The 17200-nt window shown below is 52.1% G+C and overlaps 1 non-coding gene across 1 annotated transcript; it reads left to right on the forward strand.

Moving 5' to 3' along the window:
* Positions 1-17060: 17060 nt before the first annotated feature.
* On the forward strand, positions 17061-17132 carry Trnag-ucc (transfer RNA glycine (anticodon UCC)). Its single transcript has one exon. It is a non-coding gene; the product is annotated as a tRNA-Gly (tRNA).
* Positions 17133-17200: the final 68 nt, after the last annotated feature.

Below are 17200 nucleotides of genomic sequence, written 5' to 3' on the forward strand. Positions count from 1 at the left end.
CGTTGGCGGGTGCGTGGCGTGACTGATAAAGGTTCGACAACGCGGCTTGCAACCCCCAGGCTGAAGGCGGGACTCAATCGGGACTAATTGCCTCATCAAGCGAGTGTAGCCGGCGAGAAGGCGCTAGTCGTTTTGGCCGGAAGACCGCCACTGTCCCTTCGCTGCCGTGGCAAGGTCAGCGAGGGACAGTGTATTCAGTGAGTATGCCGACAAGGGCTCAACGACTCGAGCAGTGCTACTGCAGCTTAAGTCTGGGATGAAGGTCGACGACTTGCCCTACCAGATCCGCGTCGCCGGGGAACTCGCGCTTGTGGTCGCCCCGAGTTTCCCTACGCAGTGTCTGCGCTGTAAGGGTACTGGCAACGTTCAACGAGAATGTAAGGTTCCCCGTTGCTCCAGGTGCAGGCTTTTCGGCCACGTCGACGCGGACTGTGTACACTCATTCTTTGGAAACCGTTCGCGGATATGCGTGCCTCTATGACAAATCGAACGTCGATTTTAAGGACAAGGAGCTGCGTGCCAACCGCTGGCACATGCGGGAAAGCAGAGTGTGCGCCTGGCTCTCAGTGTCCCTGTACCGCCATATAGGGCGCACCCAAAACTTTCTCGTCCACTTTCTGGCACGTCGACGTTGCACAAGTAAAGAACAAATAAGTATTATAGTGTTCACAGTCACCAGTAGCTCCGCGTCCGTATCCGACATGGCTGAGCGTGGCCGGCAGTGGCGCAACGAAACACAGACACTTCCAATGGAACACGAAACCGGCAGAACGGAGAGCGCGTTGTCACGAGAAGTATCGAATGGAACGAGACAACGCGTCACTCCACGCGCCGTTGCCGCGTGCCGCAAAACGCGAGTGTGGACTTGCCCGCGCGAGTCTGCCGCGTGGGCGCTTGCCGCGTGCGGCGTGTCGCGCGCGTTTTTGTCGCTAGTGTGGACGTACCTTTACGCAGTAGCCGCGGGTTCGGCGGAGAGCGAGCCGTTGACATCAGACCACATGATGAACGTCATCGAGGCGGAGGACGCGACCAAGGAAGCCGGAAGCGGCAACGCGGCGGCAGAAGCGAGCGGGACGACCACCCCGACGAAAGGAGGACGGGATAATGTCCCTCCCCCCAAGGAGCCAGCAGCAACTCTCAGGAGCGTGACGGAGACTCGAGCAGAAAAAGAGACCCCAGCAGGCTACTGACGCTATGCAGGCCGCGGAAGACAGCGCGACCCTTACCAACGCCCGCGTCGAAGGTGTCTCAGCATCGGTCAAGAGGTCCCTGCAGCAGGACGAGAAAGTAGACGGAAAGGCCGGCGGTGACTCTGAGGCTCCGCCCGCTAAGACGTTGTCCGGAAGGCGGTCGACCATCAAGCGTAAGCCGAACCTGGAGGCCGACTGTAGGCCCACCGCGAAGCCGACCCCAGACGAACTCGACCGACGGCCACCGGATTGCCACGGAGGTGTCTAGTGGACTGCTAGACGTTAAGGTGAGCACCATGCTCCGGGCCTTCTCCCCTCCTTTTTGTATCAGTAATGGCTTCCAACCCGTCGCTTAGCCTCGGCACGCTAAACGTTCGATGTCTGGCCGCCAAAAGGAAACAGACTCAGGTGTATCGACTACTAGTGAGCAAAGACCTCGACGTTTTAGCCATGCAAGAAACCAAGGTAGACGGCGAGGAGCAGACCGGGAGCATGGTGCAAAGGTTCACCTATATGTACTATACGGTAGTGATCTACATCTTAGGGACGTCGGCTGGGTGTGTATTGTTCGTGAAGAAGCTCCCAGGGCTTGTCATAGAGGGTTACTTTTCATGTACTTCTGGCCGACTTGTCGTTTGTGACTTCAGCTATTGTCAAGTCCAATGGCGCGTGCTGTGCGTTTATGCGCCTAATGCGGTGGAAGAGAGGGCAAATTTTTTGGTAACCTAAGGCAACACTTTTCTGCAAACAAAATAATAACCTGTGTGGGTGATTTAATTGCGTATGGAATTCTCAGGATAGATCTACGCGGTGCGTTGTTTATGATAAAAGCAGCGACATCCTGGCGCAGATTATATGCTAATTTGAACTAGAAGACATCGCTGAGTGTTTTCGTGGTGACCGAGACGTGAGGTACACTTACTTTCAGGGTGCAAGTCACGCACGATTCGATCGTGTGTATCTATCTTACGATTTAGTAGATAAATGCCAGAGTTACGCACTGATTGCAATATCGTTTTCTGGCCACTGCCTGGTAAAATGCAGGGTGGGCCATAAGAAACATCGAAAGGAATTTGTCTGGGAATTGGTGAAAATGAACGGTCAGCTTCTACGTGATGACACGTTTAACGAAGTGGTAGTGGCTGTTCTGAATAGTTTTGGAACAGACAGTTCTTGCAAATTTGGCCAGGAATGGGAGTTGCTGAAGAAAACTATTAAAGTGAAGGCTGTCGAAAGGAGTAGTGTACTGCGATATGAAGAAAAGGCAAGAGAACAGGCTTTAAAAACACTTTTGGAGAAATTAGCGACACTCGAATGCATCCAACCGGGCGCTTATCAAGAAGATATGCGCTCTGTTAAGAAAAAACTCGAGGCGTTCGACGAAGAGCGCTATCGGGGTGCGCTCGTGCGCTCGAGAACAGAAAGACTAGCGTGCGGGGAAATGCCTATGAAGAGAGCGCTGGGACTAGAAAAAAAGCACTCCAGACGCAAGCAGCTTGAGGCCATCGAACACGTTGGGGTGGTAGTAACTGATAACAGTCACATAGGGAGAGCTTTTTTTGACCGTTTCCAAACGATTTTCGCTTTCAGGCCCGTCAATATGCAAGGTTTCAAACACTTATTTTTGAGCGAATGCCGCAACTATCCAGTGAAGTTAAAGAGACGTTAGAAAGGCAATAGCAGAACTTGAAGTGATAAAGGCTATCGAAGACCTGGTAAGTCACCAGGTCCAGACGGTCTTTGTGCCGCTTGGTACAAAACATTCAAAGACCACCTAGCCCCTAGACTAATCGCAGTTTTCAATGAAGCATACGAACTGAAAATGCTTCCACCATCCTTTGGCCTGTCCCGTACAGTACTAATACCGAAAACAGAAGAGACCGAAAAGCTCAAGCAACTTTCATCCTACAGACCCATAGCGCTGACTAAACGCGACTACAAAATATTGATGAAGGTACTGGCACGTTGGGTTCAGTCAGTTATTGAGGATATCGTCGGCCCGCACCAGACGTGCGACATCCGCGGAAGAACGATTTTGACGAACATTCATAAGATGAAGTGTGTGCTTGAGTGTTATGACGCCATGCACGATGCAGTAGCGGTCCTCCAGCTAGACTTGGAGAAAGCGTTCGATTGCGTTTCGCATCAGCTCTTGCTTACCATCTTGAAACACGTTAATTTTGGCTGCATAATCACTGAGGGGGTGACCATGGCGTACCGGAGCTGCTATACGAGACTTATAATTGTTGGTTGCGAGCGCGGGCGAAGAGCAATGAGACCGTGAGCGATGAGTTCCAAAGACAACTTTTTTTCATTCTCTCACGAGACACGGGGAGGCGCGTGCGCCAACAGACTTGCCTTTCAGGTGCTTGACGTGGTGTTCAAGAGTGGCGCTATAAACTAGCCATTTAAAGGTGGGCCATTTATAGCGGCGCGCGGATGGCGTTCACTACATCACTCCCTCCCCAGTGAGCTGCCGAACGTTACAGGTCCAGTACAACGGAAGGAGTGGTTCGCGTCCCACTACGTGTGCGCTGCACTGTTCGGGAGGAAGTCGCAGTTGTTTCTTTCGTTGTTGTTTCTTTCATTGCTCTAACGAGAGTCGCGACAGCCGCGGGGCCTTCAGAGTTCTCTAAGGTGAGCCGGTTTCATGCGGTCAGTAGAGACTACTTCACGTCGACCGCGAATGTCCACAGTAAATTGCTTGTTTGTACGATGGAGGACTTTGAAAGGGCCGTCATACGGTGGTTGAAGAGGTCCCTGCACTGCGTCCTGCCGCACAAACGCATGGGAGCAGGACCACAACTCTGAGTGCATGTGAGGCTGACGCGGTGGAGTGGCGCGAAGTTTGCCCATGATGTCTCGCAGCCGGTTTGCGTAGTCGTCAGTAGCTACAGGGCCTTCATCTCCACAGCGTGTAAAAAATTCGCCAGGCAATCACAGTGTTGTTCCATACACCAGCTCGGCGGCGCTGCAGCCAATGTCGGCTTTCAGCGTTGTGTGGATACCAAGAAGGACGAGCGGTAGTGCTTCGGTCCAACTGTGCCCTTCCGTCGCCGTGAGAACCACTTTCAACTGGCGGTGGAAGCGCTCCACCATACCGTTGCTCTGAGGGTGGTAGGCAGTAGTTCTGATGCGAGAGATGCCGATCAGCCGTGTTATGATGGCAAAAAGTGCCGACTCGAACTGTCTGCCGCGGTCAGTCGTAACTGTGGACGGCGCGCCAAAGGGAGCCACCCAGTGGTACAGAAAAGCATGGGCGATTGTGTCAGCGGTGATGTCTGCGATAGGCACAGCTTCAACCCAGCTTGTAAATCTGTCCACGCAAGTAAGTAAATACGACTGACCATTACAAAGTGGTAGCGGTCCGACAATGTCCAAGTGCACATGCTCAAATCCTGCGTCTGGCGCTGGGAACCTCGCCAATGGCGTCACGGTGTGGCGCTGGACTTTGGAGCGCTGGCAGGCGATGAACTCTCACGTACACTGCCGGACGTCTCGATTTATACATGGTCAGACGTACCTTGCCGTCGCTAGCTTTTGTGTCGCCCGAACTCCCGGATGTGCCAGCTTGTGCAGCGACTGGAAGACGGTACGACGAAGGCCAGAAGGAACGAAAGAAAGGACGAGGGTTGTCCGTTGATACGTCGCAGCACACTCGTTCTTTTGAGCCGGACACAGCCATTGCAACTTCAGCGCGGTTGTTGTTGTCAGCAACTGACCGAGTTCTTGATCAGCTTGCTGAGCTGCCACCAGCTGAGTCAAATCAGTTCCCTCGGAAAGGCTAAGGGCATTGACAGGACTTCATTACAGGGCGTCTGCGACCACATGTTGAAGCCGCCACATGCCGAATGTCTGTAGTGAACTCGGATATGTGAGACATCTGACGTAGCTCACGGGCTGTGTGCGTTCCTCTGTCCGATGTCGGGAGACTCAGGGCGTACGTCAGAGGTTTGTGGTCTGTAAGCACAAAGAAATCCACGCCTTCCAGGTAGTGACGAAAATGTCGGATGGCGGCATAGATAGCAAGCAGCTCTCTGCCGAAAGTGCTGTAGCGCTCTTCTGCAGGGGTCAGATTTCTCGAGAAGAAAGGTGTCGGGCGCCAGATTCCGTTGATCAGCTGCTGTAATACTGCGCCGATGGCTGTGTCTGAGGCATCGACCATTATGCTCTGCGGTATGCCTGGTTGCGGATACACGAGCAAAGCAGCGTTTTCCAAAGCCTCCTTGACTCGATGAAAAGCGTTGCATGCTTTGTCAGTCCAAGTGAGGGTCCCCGCTGTGCTCTCCGCAGTTGTTAATAGTCTGTGCAGAGGGTGCAAGATAGCCGCGCACTGAGGTACAAAACGGCGATAGAAGCTCACCAGTCCACGGAACTCGTGGAGCTGCCGCTTAGTGTTAGGTTTCGGGAATTCTCGCACAGCTTTTACCTTTTCCGGGTGGGGGCGAATTCCGGCACACGATGAATGTCAGCTCGGACACACCGAGCTGGCACTTTGCTGCATTGACGACGATGCCATGTGCAGAGAGACGTCGAAAGACGCTTCGCAGGTGTTCCTCGTGTTCAGATGAAGTGGCGCTAGCGATAAGCAGATCGGCCAGGTAAACGTGGCAAAAATCTAGACCGCGTAAGACACCGTTCATAAACCGCTGAAATGTCTGTCCAGAGTTGCGAAGTCCGAATGGCATTAGAAGAAATTCAAATAGGCCGAAAGGTGCTGCTATCGCGGTCTTCGGGACGTCCTCTGGTGCCACTGGTATCTGATGGTATGCCTTCACGAGGTCAAGCTTGGAAAATATTGTAGCACCGTGCAAGTTCATTGTAATATCATGAATGTGTGGCACAGGGTAGCGGTCTGGTACAGTTGCTCGATTGAGTGCCCGCTAATCACCACATGGTCGCCAGTCATCTGATGCCGGTTTTGGTATCATGTGAAGCGGAGACGCCCAAGGGCTTGACGAGAGCCGAGCATATGATCGAACGCTTGGCGTGCCAAACGGAGCTCCTCAGGGGACATGCGACGCGGTCTGGCATGGACGGGAGGACCAGTCGTAGTTATATGATGAAGTACGTCATGCTGAGCCGCAGTGTCCGCCTTTGCTTGTCGCATAAGTTCTGGAAACTCGTTCAGTATTGCCACAAAGCGAGATGTTCCGGCTGGTCCAACCAAGGTAGGCTTAACGGAGGGTGTCTTGAGGGCTTGCCTTGCACTGTTGCTTGCGACACATGATCATATAGGCGTCGGTTGCGCACGTCTACCAAAAGACCAAAGTGACGGAGGAAATCGGCGCCAAGGATTGCAAATTTCACATCAGCAAGTATAAAAATCCAACGAAATGTTCTTTTAGGTCTATGCTGAGAGATAGCAAGCGATGTCCGTAAGTAGCGATCGTTGTGTTGTTGACTGCTTGTAATGGAGATGAGCTCGGGCGTTTACGGTCAGCTAGAGACGCAGGGATAACGCTCACCTCTGCGCCTGTGTCCACAAGAAAATGGACGCCACCACTGCCTTCGGTGATGAAGAACACTGAGGGGCGACTTTCCGTCGATATTGCAGCATTGGTCGCCCTCAATGCTGGACTCTGGCGTTTCCCGGATAGCCACAGGGCGAAACGCATTTGCGCGCAGCATCGCTATGTTTCCTGTGGTACCAGCACCAGCGGAGTCGCGGCTGCTGTGGTTGTGCGCTGCGCTGCTCCAAAGGGTGCGAGGTGCGTGCCTGCAAAGCTGCCACTGCTTCGGTGAGGCGCGCGGTCTCTTCGCGAAACTCGAGGAATTCGTTGGGAGAGGGGGCAGAAGCACTCTCCACTTGCACGTTAGCGACGGAGGCGGAGGGGTTTGCCGCTGCCATGATGGTGCAGAAATGGCGGCCATCTTGCCGAGATCCTTTTCAGCCACCGTAGCAAGCACCACGCGCACGTTGTTGGGGAGACGCTGAAGAAATATCTCGCGCAGCAGCGTGCTGTCGAGACCTGTAACGCTTCCCACAAGACGCTGCATGTGGCGCAGCAGTTGAGATGGCGTGCGGTCGCCAAGGTCCGTGTCGTTCCAGAGTTGCCGTAATCTTTCGGGTTCGGATGGTGTGAGGTGTCGAATGAGTGTCTCCTTCAAACTTTGGTAGGTGTTTTCCGCAAGTGGGGCGAGAAGCAAATCGCAGACCTCGCTGGCTGTAGCTGGCGGCAAGCTACTCACGATGTGATGGTAGCGCGTGAGGTCGGCTGTGATACGCGGGCGGCGAATTGTGCCTCGACTTGAATGAAGCAGAGCTCGGGGTCCGCGGGCCAAAAGGGGGCAGCTTCAATTCGACTGCAGACACGGTAGGCCCGTCGATGTCGCTGTGGATGTTCATGTTGGGTCACCACTGTTGGTTGCTAGCGCGGGCGAAGAGCAATGAGACCGTGAGCGGTGAGTTCCAAACAAAGACAAAGCTTTTTAGATGCGGAGCATCTTATAGCGGCTGCCTGTCCCGCGGCGTCGTTGGCGTCGGCGTCGGTCCGCACCTCTCCTCATTCTCTCCACGAAAGCTGTGCGATAACGCCTCTCTCCTCCTCTCCCCCTCTCCACGCCATCTGTTCGACAACGCGCTTCTCCCTCCGTGTCTTCATCCGCCACCTGTGCGATAGCGCGCACATGCGCGCCTCTCTCTCTCCTCCTCCTCTCCGCGCCAGCTGCTTATATAAACCGGGTGCATGCGCCGCTGCCTCAGTTGCTGCTTCGGTTTAGTCACGCTGCGCTGTCCGATGCGCTGAATGTACGCCAACGAATCTGTCAACGAACTGTCTGGCACATCTTCAAGCAGCAGCAGCCAGTTCCTTAACAGAACCGCGAGCACCTCTGAAGACAAGGCCGCGCAGAGAAGAGCTCGTGACGCAGAACGTAAACGTCGGCGACGCGCGGCGGATCCAGATTCAGTTCGCCAACGCGAAGCCGCTTCGAAACGTCAGCGTCGAGCAGCGGATTCCACACTTCGAGAACGCGAAGCCGCTTCGAGAACGGGAAGCCGCGTTGGTTCGTGAACGTCGAGCAGCAGAACCTGAGGTTCGGCACCGTGAAGTTCAACGTAAACGTACGAAGCGAGCGGCGGAACCCGACCTTCGAGAACGTGACGCCGCGTTGGTTCGTGAACGTCGAGCAGCAGATCCGGAGTTTCGGCAACCTGAAGCAGCGTTGGTTCGAGAACGTCGAGCAGCAGAACCTGAGGTTCGGGACCGTGAACTTCAACGTAAACCTACGAAGCGAGCGGCGGAACCTAAAGTTCGAGAACGGGAAGCCGCGTGTAAACGTCAACAACGAGAGGCTGCTCCCGATGCTGCACGCGGTCGCGTGCAGCACGCGCAGCCCGACGCTCGCTTCAAACGTGACTTCCTGGACCGGAGCTTCGGACACAGTTGCAAGGTGTGTGACAGACTTTGGTTCGACAACAACCTCACGTAGATAGGAAACATCCAGAACGATACTCGTCGGACCAAAGTGCTGTCAGTTCTTTGCAATGAGTTCGATGCCAGCTACGACGGCAAGAGCAAGACTGACTACAACGACTACGTTGTGTTCTCCGCCTTGCCATGCACATTTACAAGCGTTACGGCAGTCGGGAAGACTCTGGCAACAACGCGTTCGTGATTTGCGCAAGCACCGGCAAGGCTGCTGTGGCAGTGGGTGGGACGACCGTGCACGCGGCGTTCAAACTGTCTCGCAAGCGAATTGGAACGACCGGTGACGGCGGCCTGAATTCGAGCGAACTGAACACCTTTCGCGTTGCGTTCCAACGAGTGAAGTGCGTGATCATCGACGAGGTGAGCATGATGTCTGCCGACCAACTGCGAGCCGTGGACTGCCGCCTCCGTCGAATCACACAATGACTGCAAGAACCGTTCGGCGGGCTGGGCGTGATCCTGTGCGGAGACTTGCGCAACTGCCTCCCGTGCGCGCTAGTGAAATTTACAAACGGTGCTGAAACACAGACGGCCTCTTCGGCGCCACGGTTACCGGGCACTACTTGGACTACTTCCCACTGGTTCGAGTGGTTCGCCAGGCCTACTCTACGTTCTCCACCATCCTGACCAAGATCGGTGACGGGAGAGAGCTGGACGAAGAGGACGTGCATCTAATCGACAGTCGGTTCGTGAGCGCCGAAGAGGCACTAGCGCGCGCGCCGTCGGCAGTCCGGATCTTCTACTCAAACGACGAGGTCCAGCGCTTCAACACGTTCGTTGCCAACCGACAGCAAGAGCAGCGAGAAGTCGTGTGCTTGCGTGCTTGCGACACGTTGCTCGGCTGCAAGACTCAACACGTAATCGAAAACGCTAAACGCAAGGTTGACAAGATGACTACTCAGCGAGTTTGGAAACCTTCCGCGGGAGATTCTGCTGGTGGTGGGGAAACCGTACATGATCACGTCCAACATCGACGTAGTGGATGGACTCGTCAACGACGCTGTCGCCACGTTAAAGCTTTGCGAGCGCCAGGCCGCCGACGACGCCTACCCCAACCCCCTGTGGCTACAGTTTGATGTTCCCACCACCGGCAGGATCACTCGTGCGCGTTCCAAACGAGCGATACAAGAAGCCACACGCAAAGGGTACGTCGTTGAAAGTACGTGGATCCCGATCGAACGACAGGTTCTAGCGCTAACCATCGAACGCAAGTTCGGCGTTACCTGCAAGCGGTCCCAGTTCCCTCTCGTGCAGGCCAGCGCCTTACCGTACACAAGTCTCAGGGCGGCACGTACTCCGAGGTCGTGTACGAGTACGCAAAGACCCATCCGCAAAAGTTGGTGTACGTTGCGCTGAGCCGTTGCACCAACATCAACAACTTATACCTCACCACCTCGGCCGGCGATCACTGCTTCCATGACAGACACGCAAACGCCGACAAGAATATGGCGGACGAGTTTGAACGCTTGCAGAAACACAAGCTAGACACCGTCACGCACCGGTACTTGCACGTGCTCGAGACCGGCGTTCACGCAGAGACCGTATTCACGCTAGCACTCCTAAACACCAGATCGCTCAGCGCTCATGCGTTAGACATTGAGCGAGATCTGGTGCTCAGCAAAGTGGACGTGCTCTGCTTTACGGAGACGTGGAACGCCGTGAACGTCGACATTGCGGGCTACGCTACGGTCGCGCGTACGCAGGGGTTTGGACGACCTGCGGGCGGTGTGGAAATCTACGTCAAGCGTTCCGACAAACGTTCCGTCAACGCGCTGGACCTAGAACTGCGCCCCACTGCTGACCAACGTAGCAACGGCGAGCATTGTGCCGCTAGCGTCTACGGCATTAACGTCATGACAATGTACCTCGCACCCAACCTCTCACGCACAGCCGTGGAGAAGTACATCGACGAGGCCATGGGTGAATACCGAAAGCAACAATACGCAGACGCACAACCTTTCATGCTCATTGGCAACTTTAATGTCGACATCATGAACGATTGGATGGTTGAGTACATGTCATCAAACCACTCGCTACAACACGCATCACACTACGACCGCAAACAACAGCCAACTACCATTCACGGAACATGCATCGGCCACGTCTTCATCAATTTCAAGATACAACCACTGCTACGAGATCCACTCACAGTTCATTTCACCGACCACAAAGCCATCATACTCAAAGCAAGTGCACACCTCAAATACACGCTGCTCAATAAAGACATTCGTTAACCGTTTCACCTTCGTCTACGCAATTTCATTACTCTTCTTCAAATAAAATTACACCATCTTCCCGAGGGGAACCATGGGCCCATGCGGAGCATCGCGGTCGTTATAACGGCGTTCACGCGATGTGATGGTGACCCACGCGAGCTAACACGTAATAAAAATGTAATAACACCAAGTTAACAACGTTAATAACACCTAATAACAACGTAATTAACGCCGTTATAACGACCGCGATGCTCCGCATCAGCCCATGGTTCCCCTCGGGAAGATGGTGTAATTTTTTTTGTTCTCTCACGAGACACGGGGAGGCGCGTGCGCCAACAGACTTGCCTTTCAGGTGCTTGACGTGTTGTTAAATAGTGGCGCTATAAACTAGCCATTTAAACGCGGGCCATTTATAGCGGCGCGGGGATGGCGTTCACTGCATAATTAATCAGACGTTGGCGGCCCCCATTCATGTGAAGCGCTCCGTTCGCCAGGGTTGTCCACTCAACCCACTCTTGTTTTGTGTTTACATAGAAACTCTATGTCAGGCTATAATACAAAATGATTACATTAACGAATTTCAACTGCAAGCAGCAAAGGTCAAGTTATTGGCTTATCCTGACGATGTGGCAGTATGCTGCAAAGATACGCAGAGCGTGTTGAATAGTGTTACTTACTATCGTCAGAAGGTTTGGTGAAGTCACTAATAGCTTTGTGAACTGGCAGAAATGTTTGGGTTTTTGGCATGGAAGGTGGGCGTCTACCCCAGACCACTTTTCGAACGTCAGCTGGGTTAGGACACCAGCTAAGTACCTTGGCGCACCCCTTGATGCCTACAAGGACAGTAGCGAGTACTGGAATGAGCGGACAAGAGAGATAAAAGAAAAAGCGGACAGATGGAAAGCCTGCCACTTCTCAATATTCGGGAGAGCTATCGCGTGCAATATGTTTCTCGTGACAAAAATATGGTACGTAATGCAGGTCCTACAGTGCTCTCAGATTAATGTGCAGAAACTACACCGCGTGTTCGCTGTTTTCGTGTGGGCATCAAGCTGGGAGCGATGCAGCCGAGATAATCTCTTTCGGCGTGCTAAGGATGGCGGTCTTGGGTTGGCGCACCTCTTCGTGCATCAACTTGTCAGCAGGTTCCTTTTTTTCGTGGTATGAATGACCCTTTTCTGAGCACTGTGATTCAAATCAGGCTATCAAGAGCACTTCCCGAGCTTGTTGTCGGTACCGAAACCATGACAGGCTCAGTGCGTGGTTTCTTCCGGGAAATAGTCGATAGTGTTTCCTTTTTGTGTGTTCGTTTTTGAAATGCATATTTGTGGACTATAAAACGCAAAAAGTTATGTCTTGATTTGTGTGATAGTGTTTTGCTTGTGCCTATGTACCGAACCGTGTACAGTGGAGGCCCAGGCTAGAGCACTGCACGGGCCGATTTTTTCAAGACGGGCCCCGCCCGGGCCCGTTTTTACGTTGGGCGGCCCGCTCGAGCCCGATCAAAACTTTTATGGCGAGACCCCGGTTCGGCCCGCACCTGGAAATAATCTACGTTACCCGCCCGGCCCGGCCCGCCACCCCTTTACCTTAGGCCCGAGCCCGGCCCGAGCCCGACTCGAAACCGGCCCGAACCCGGCCCGAGACCCAAAATTAACGTTTTTCAGAGTTGAGACGCCCGAGAATAACTCGCTGCACGTTACATGCACACCACCAGAAAGCCCGAGCCCGGCCCGAGCCCGCGTCAAAAAACCCGAGCCCGGCCCGGGCCCGGGTCAAAAAGCACACGCCGTGCCCGAGCCCGGCCCGAGCCCCTGAAAAAACTGTTCTACCCGGCCCGGCCACGCCCACGGGCCGGGTCGGGCTCGGGCTTTCGAGTAAGCCAGAGCCCGTGCAGTGCTCTAGCCCAGGCCTAGACCTTTTGAAAAGGGTGAGAAAGATGCCAGTGCAACCAGCCACAAATAATTCTTTAAATTGCATACCGTGACATTACGCGTTAAAAAATCTCTTAACTTAAGTTCTTCTTGCCATGGGGAAGCAACTGCCTTATTTGTAAAAAACCGGAAAGCATAGATCATGTTTTCAAAAACTGTTGGGAGGGGGTCCGGGTTCGATTCCCGGCCGACGCATAGATTTTTTTGAAGCGCTGCGTCGCCGTTTTTTTCAACACATCATCAATTATCAATAGTGAGACATATTTTTTTCCGTGCGCTGCGCATCAGTCCGGCGAGAGAGAAAGAAGGTCGGTCGCAATTAACTAAAGTGTGAAGGCAAAGGGTTCGGCTATTTAGATTACTTCGTGCATCCAGCGTAATTTTATTGTTGCAGTCTCTACAATCTGATTGCAATTGAACAGCTCAAGTAGGACTGCTTGTACGAATCGAAAACTCGCGTCGGTGGTATAGTGCTCTGTTTTTGGAATGAGCACAGTGTGTGCTTGGGAGAATGACAGGGGTAACGTTCCCACCTCAAATGCCTCATCAAAGACATCTTTCAACTGACAGGACAGGTCTTGCTTGAATGCTTTGTACCAAGCCGAGCTCAGACCGTCCGGACCGGGCGACTTTCCAGGGTTAAGATCATCTATTGCCTTTTCTATTTCTGCTATTGTTATAGGTGCTTCAAGAGCTGCTTTTCTTTCTTCTGACAGCCGAGGCATGCGCTCTAAGAAGGCTGTTTTAAACCCTTCTACATCTACTGATCTATGGGCAAACAGCCCTTCGTAGAATCGAAAGAAAGCTCGCCCTATACCCTCCGTATCTGTTGTTTCAATACCATTTTCTTCTATCACATCGATGTGATTACGGCGGGCGTGCGCCCTTTCAATTCCCAGCGCTCGCTTTGTGGGCGTCTCCCCGGCCGCCCATGCCTCGGCTCTGGCTCGCACTATCGCTCCCCGATAATGTTCATCTGCTGCTTCGAGTTTCTGTTTTATGCTACGAATGTCGTCTTTAAACTTGCCCGGCTCACGGCATTCAAGCTTAACCAGTTTTTCAAGCAATGTTCTTAAATTTCTTTCTTTGACTTTATCCTCATACTTAATGCAGCTAGCTCGCTCTATGGCTTTCATTTTGACATGTTGCTTAAATAAATCCCATTGCGCGCCGACACTGGGCACCTGTTCTGATTTCATTGCATCTATCGCCTCCTTCACATCTTGAATAAAGCATTCGTCGCTTAGAAGCTTTACGTTCATTTTCCACAGATCCCACGAAAACTTGTTTTGTTTTTCCGCACTTCCCATCAGACATTTAACCAGACAATGGTCCGAAAACGACACGGGCACTACATGGTATTGGGTGCACAAAGGTAATAGCTCCACTGATGCATAAATACGGTCAAGGCGAGCGTGACTCTGTCCTTGGAAATGCGTAAACTGCACTTCTCTCGCTCCCTCGAGACATTCTGCTACATCATCTATATCATGTTCTCCAATAAACCGTGATAAAAGCTGACTACTTCTGTCTCTATACCCGTGTGCATTGCTTCGGTCCCGAGTGTTCAAAACGCAGTTGAAATCTCCTAACACAACAACATGTTTGTCTGCAGTCAGATATGGCTCAATGCTCAGAAAAAAATTATACCTCTCATCTGTACCGTTCGGTGCATAAATACATATTACTCTCCAGGTAACATCACTGTAATAAAAATCAACAACAATAAATCTACCACTTGGACATGAATAAACACTCTGTACATCTAGCCCCGGTAACTTTTTCAAAAATAGCAGGCATCCCGCTGACTTGCCCACCGCATGACTCACTGCAACGTAGTAGCGAGCCGTGAAGCGAAGCATCATGCTCCGGGTCTGCTCCTCCCCTTCAACTTTTGTTTCTTGCACTGCCAACATGTCGAGGTCATGATCTACCAACAGCCGGTATACTTGGCTCTGCTTTTTCTTTGCGGCTAGACCTCGCACGTTTAACGTAGCCAAAGTAAACGACGCGTTGCGTGCCATGTTTTAACAGGAGGTAGCAGGACCCGAAGCATGACGCTTACCTTGCACGTCTAGCGCACGGCTAGACGTCTTCGGATCCGCCCGGTTGCCCGGTGTCCAGGTGCTGCCTCGGCGCCTCGTCGGTGGCCTTCCTCTCCGATTCGAGATTTGGCCGTGGCTTAAGGCTGGGGCGTCTCCCGGAGGACGCCTTCTGGTCGCGGTCCCTTCAAGCGGACGCTTGACAGCCGGGTTGACTCTGCTGCTATGGGCTTGGCTCCCATAGATAGATTGGCTCAAAAAGATAGGCTAAGACTCATGACATCATACAGACCAATCTCACTAACTAACTGTGATTATAAAATATTTATGAAAGTATTGGCTAGCAGACTTCAGACCGTTATGACGCAGATTGTGGGAGCCCACCAAACCTGTGGTATTAAGGGCCGCTCTATTTTTACCAATATTCATTCATTGAGGTGTGTGCTCGAGTGTTGTGACGCCTCTCGGTCGGCTGTCGCAATACTTCAGCTTGACCTAGAAAAGGCATTTGACTGTGTATCTCATGTATTATTGCGTTCCATACTCGAACATGTTAATTTAGGCTCAATCATCATCGACGGAATATCTCTAGCTTATAGAAACTGCAAAACGCGCCTGATAGTCAACAACAGATTGGGGGCCCCCGTTGACGTCCAGCGGAGCGTGCGTCAAGGGTGCCCACTGAGTCCTCTTTTGTTTAGTATTTATATTGAAACTTTGTGTCAAGCAATAATTGAAAATGATCGTGTTCATGGGTTCAGATTGCAGGCGTCCGAGCTAAAGCTCTTAGCGTACGCTGATGATATAGCGGTGTGCTGTACGAAAAAGGAGAGCCTGCTAGAGACAGTCGCTGTAGTAAGACGGTTCGGAGAAGTAACGGGGAGCTTTGTGAACTGGGGAAAGTGTCTGGGCTTTTGGCACGGCGAGTGGCAGTCAACACCAGAGACATTTGCCAACGTGAAATGGGTTAAAACCCCAGTGAAGTACCTCGGCGTTCCCCTTGAAAGTTATAAGAAAAATGATGATTTATGGGTAGAACAAGCCAAAGAAACACGAGAAAAGGCGGAGAGATGGAAAGGTTCACACCTATCAATTTTCGCCAGAGCGACAGTGTGCAATTTGTTTTTTGTTAGTAAATTATGGTACATGATGCAAGTGTTGTATTGTTCGCGAGTGCATGTGCAGAAGTTCCACCGAGTGTTCGCTGTTTTTATTTGGGCTTCCAGCTGGGAACGCTGCAGCCGCGCGAATCTTTTCAGACGAGTGAAAGAGGGAGGCCTGGGTCTGGCACACCTATTCGTGCGGCAGCTTGTAAGCCGTTTTTTCTTCTTTCGGGACGTCAAAGACCCGTTCTTAAGATCGGTGTGTCAAGTGAGACTTTGTAGTGCGTTACCAGAGCTTGTTATCAGCAGCGAAATTATGCCTGGTACTTTGTTTGGGTATTTCAAGGAGATAGTAGCCAGTGTTCGTTTTTTGTCGGTACGGTTCTCGAATGATTATATGTTCAGCGTGAAAAGAAAGAAAATGTACAGTGACCTGTGTGATGTTATTTTTCCAGTACCGATGTACAGAGCCATATACAGTGGAGGTCAGGGAAAGAACGTTTTGAAACGAGTAAAAAGAATGCACGTGCAGCCAGGAGTGAAATCTTTCTTCTTCAAGCTTCACACTGGCACCCTGACAGTGAGAACCTTCTTAGAAGAACGCGGGTTTTACATGCCGTGGGGGCCAAACTGTCTGATTTGTAAAAAGCCTGAAACAGTAGACCATGTTTTCATAAATTGTTGGGAGGGGGTGTACTTTTGGGACGTTCTGCAAAGAAAAATGAAGAAAGAATTGCCCTTACATCCGCAGGGCATAAGATTTCTACCACTGGATAATGAGGACGGGGTCCCATTTGACCTCATCATGCTGACTGGCCTCTACTGTCTATAGCGATCCCGAATGCAAGGCTTCTATTGTGACCCAGAAGCGCGGCCTGCGCGCATACATTTCCATGAACACATGTCACGCTTTCTGGAGGTGAAAAAAGCACAAGTTGATGTGCCTGATTGGCTACCAAGGGTAGAGGCCTTGGCATCCCTAAAGGAATTTTAAAAGACAAAGTCAGCCAAGTCATGCTGGCTGCTATGTAAGAGCTTGTTTTTTTTTCTTCTGTATTTTCGTGTCCTAGTTACGCATTTTGTTTGTTTTGCTGACAGTGTGTCGGTGAACCTGTCGAGAACTGGCAATAAAGAAAAAGAAAGCGTCGGTGGTATAGTGGTTAGCATAGCTGCCTTCCAAGCAGTTTACCCGGGTTCGATTCCCGCCCGACGCATAGAATTTTTTGAAGCGCTGCGTCGCCGTTTTTTTCAACACATCATCAATTATCAATAGTGAGACATA

Source organism: Dermacentor silvarum, chromosome 9 (assembly GCF_013339745.2).
Source record: "Dermacentor silvarum isolate Dsil-2018 chromosome 9, BIME_Dsil_1.4, whole genome shotgun sequence".
NCBI classification, from domain to species: Eukaryota; Metazoa; Arthropoda; class Arachnida; order Ixodida; family Ixodidae; genus Dermacentor; species Dermacentor silvarum.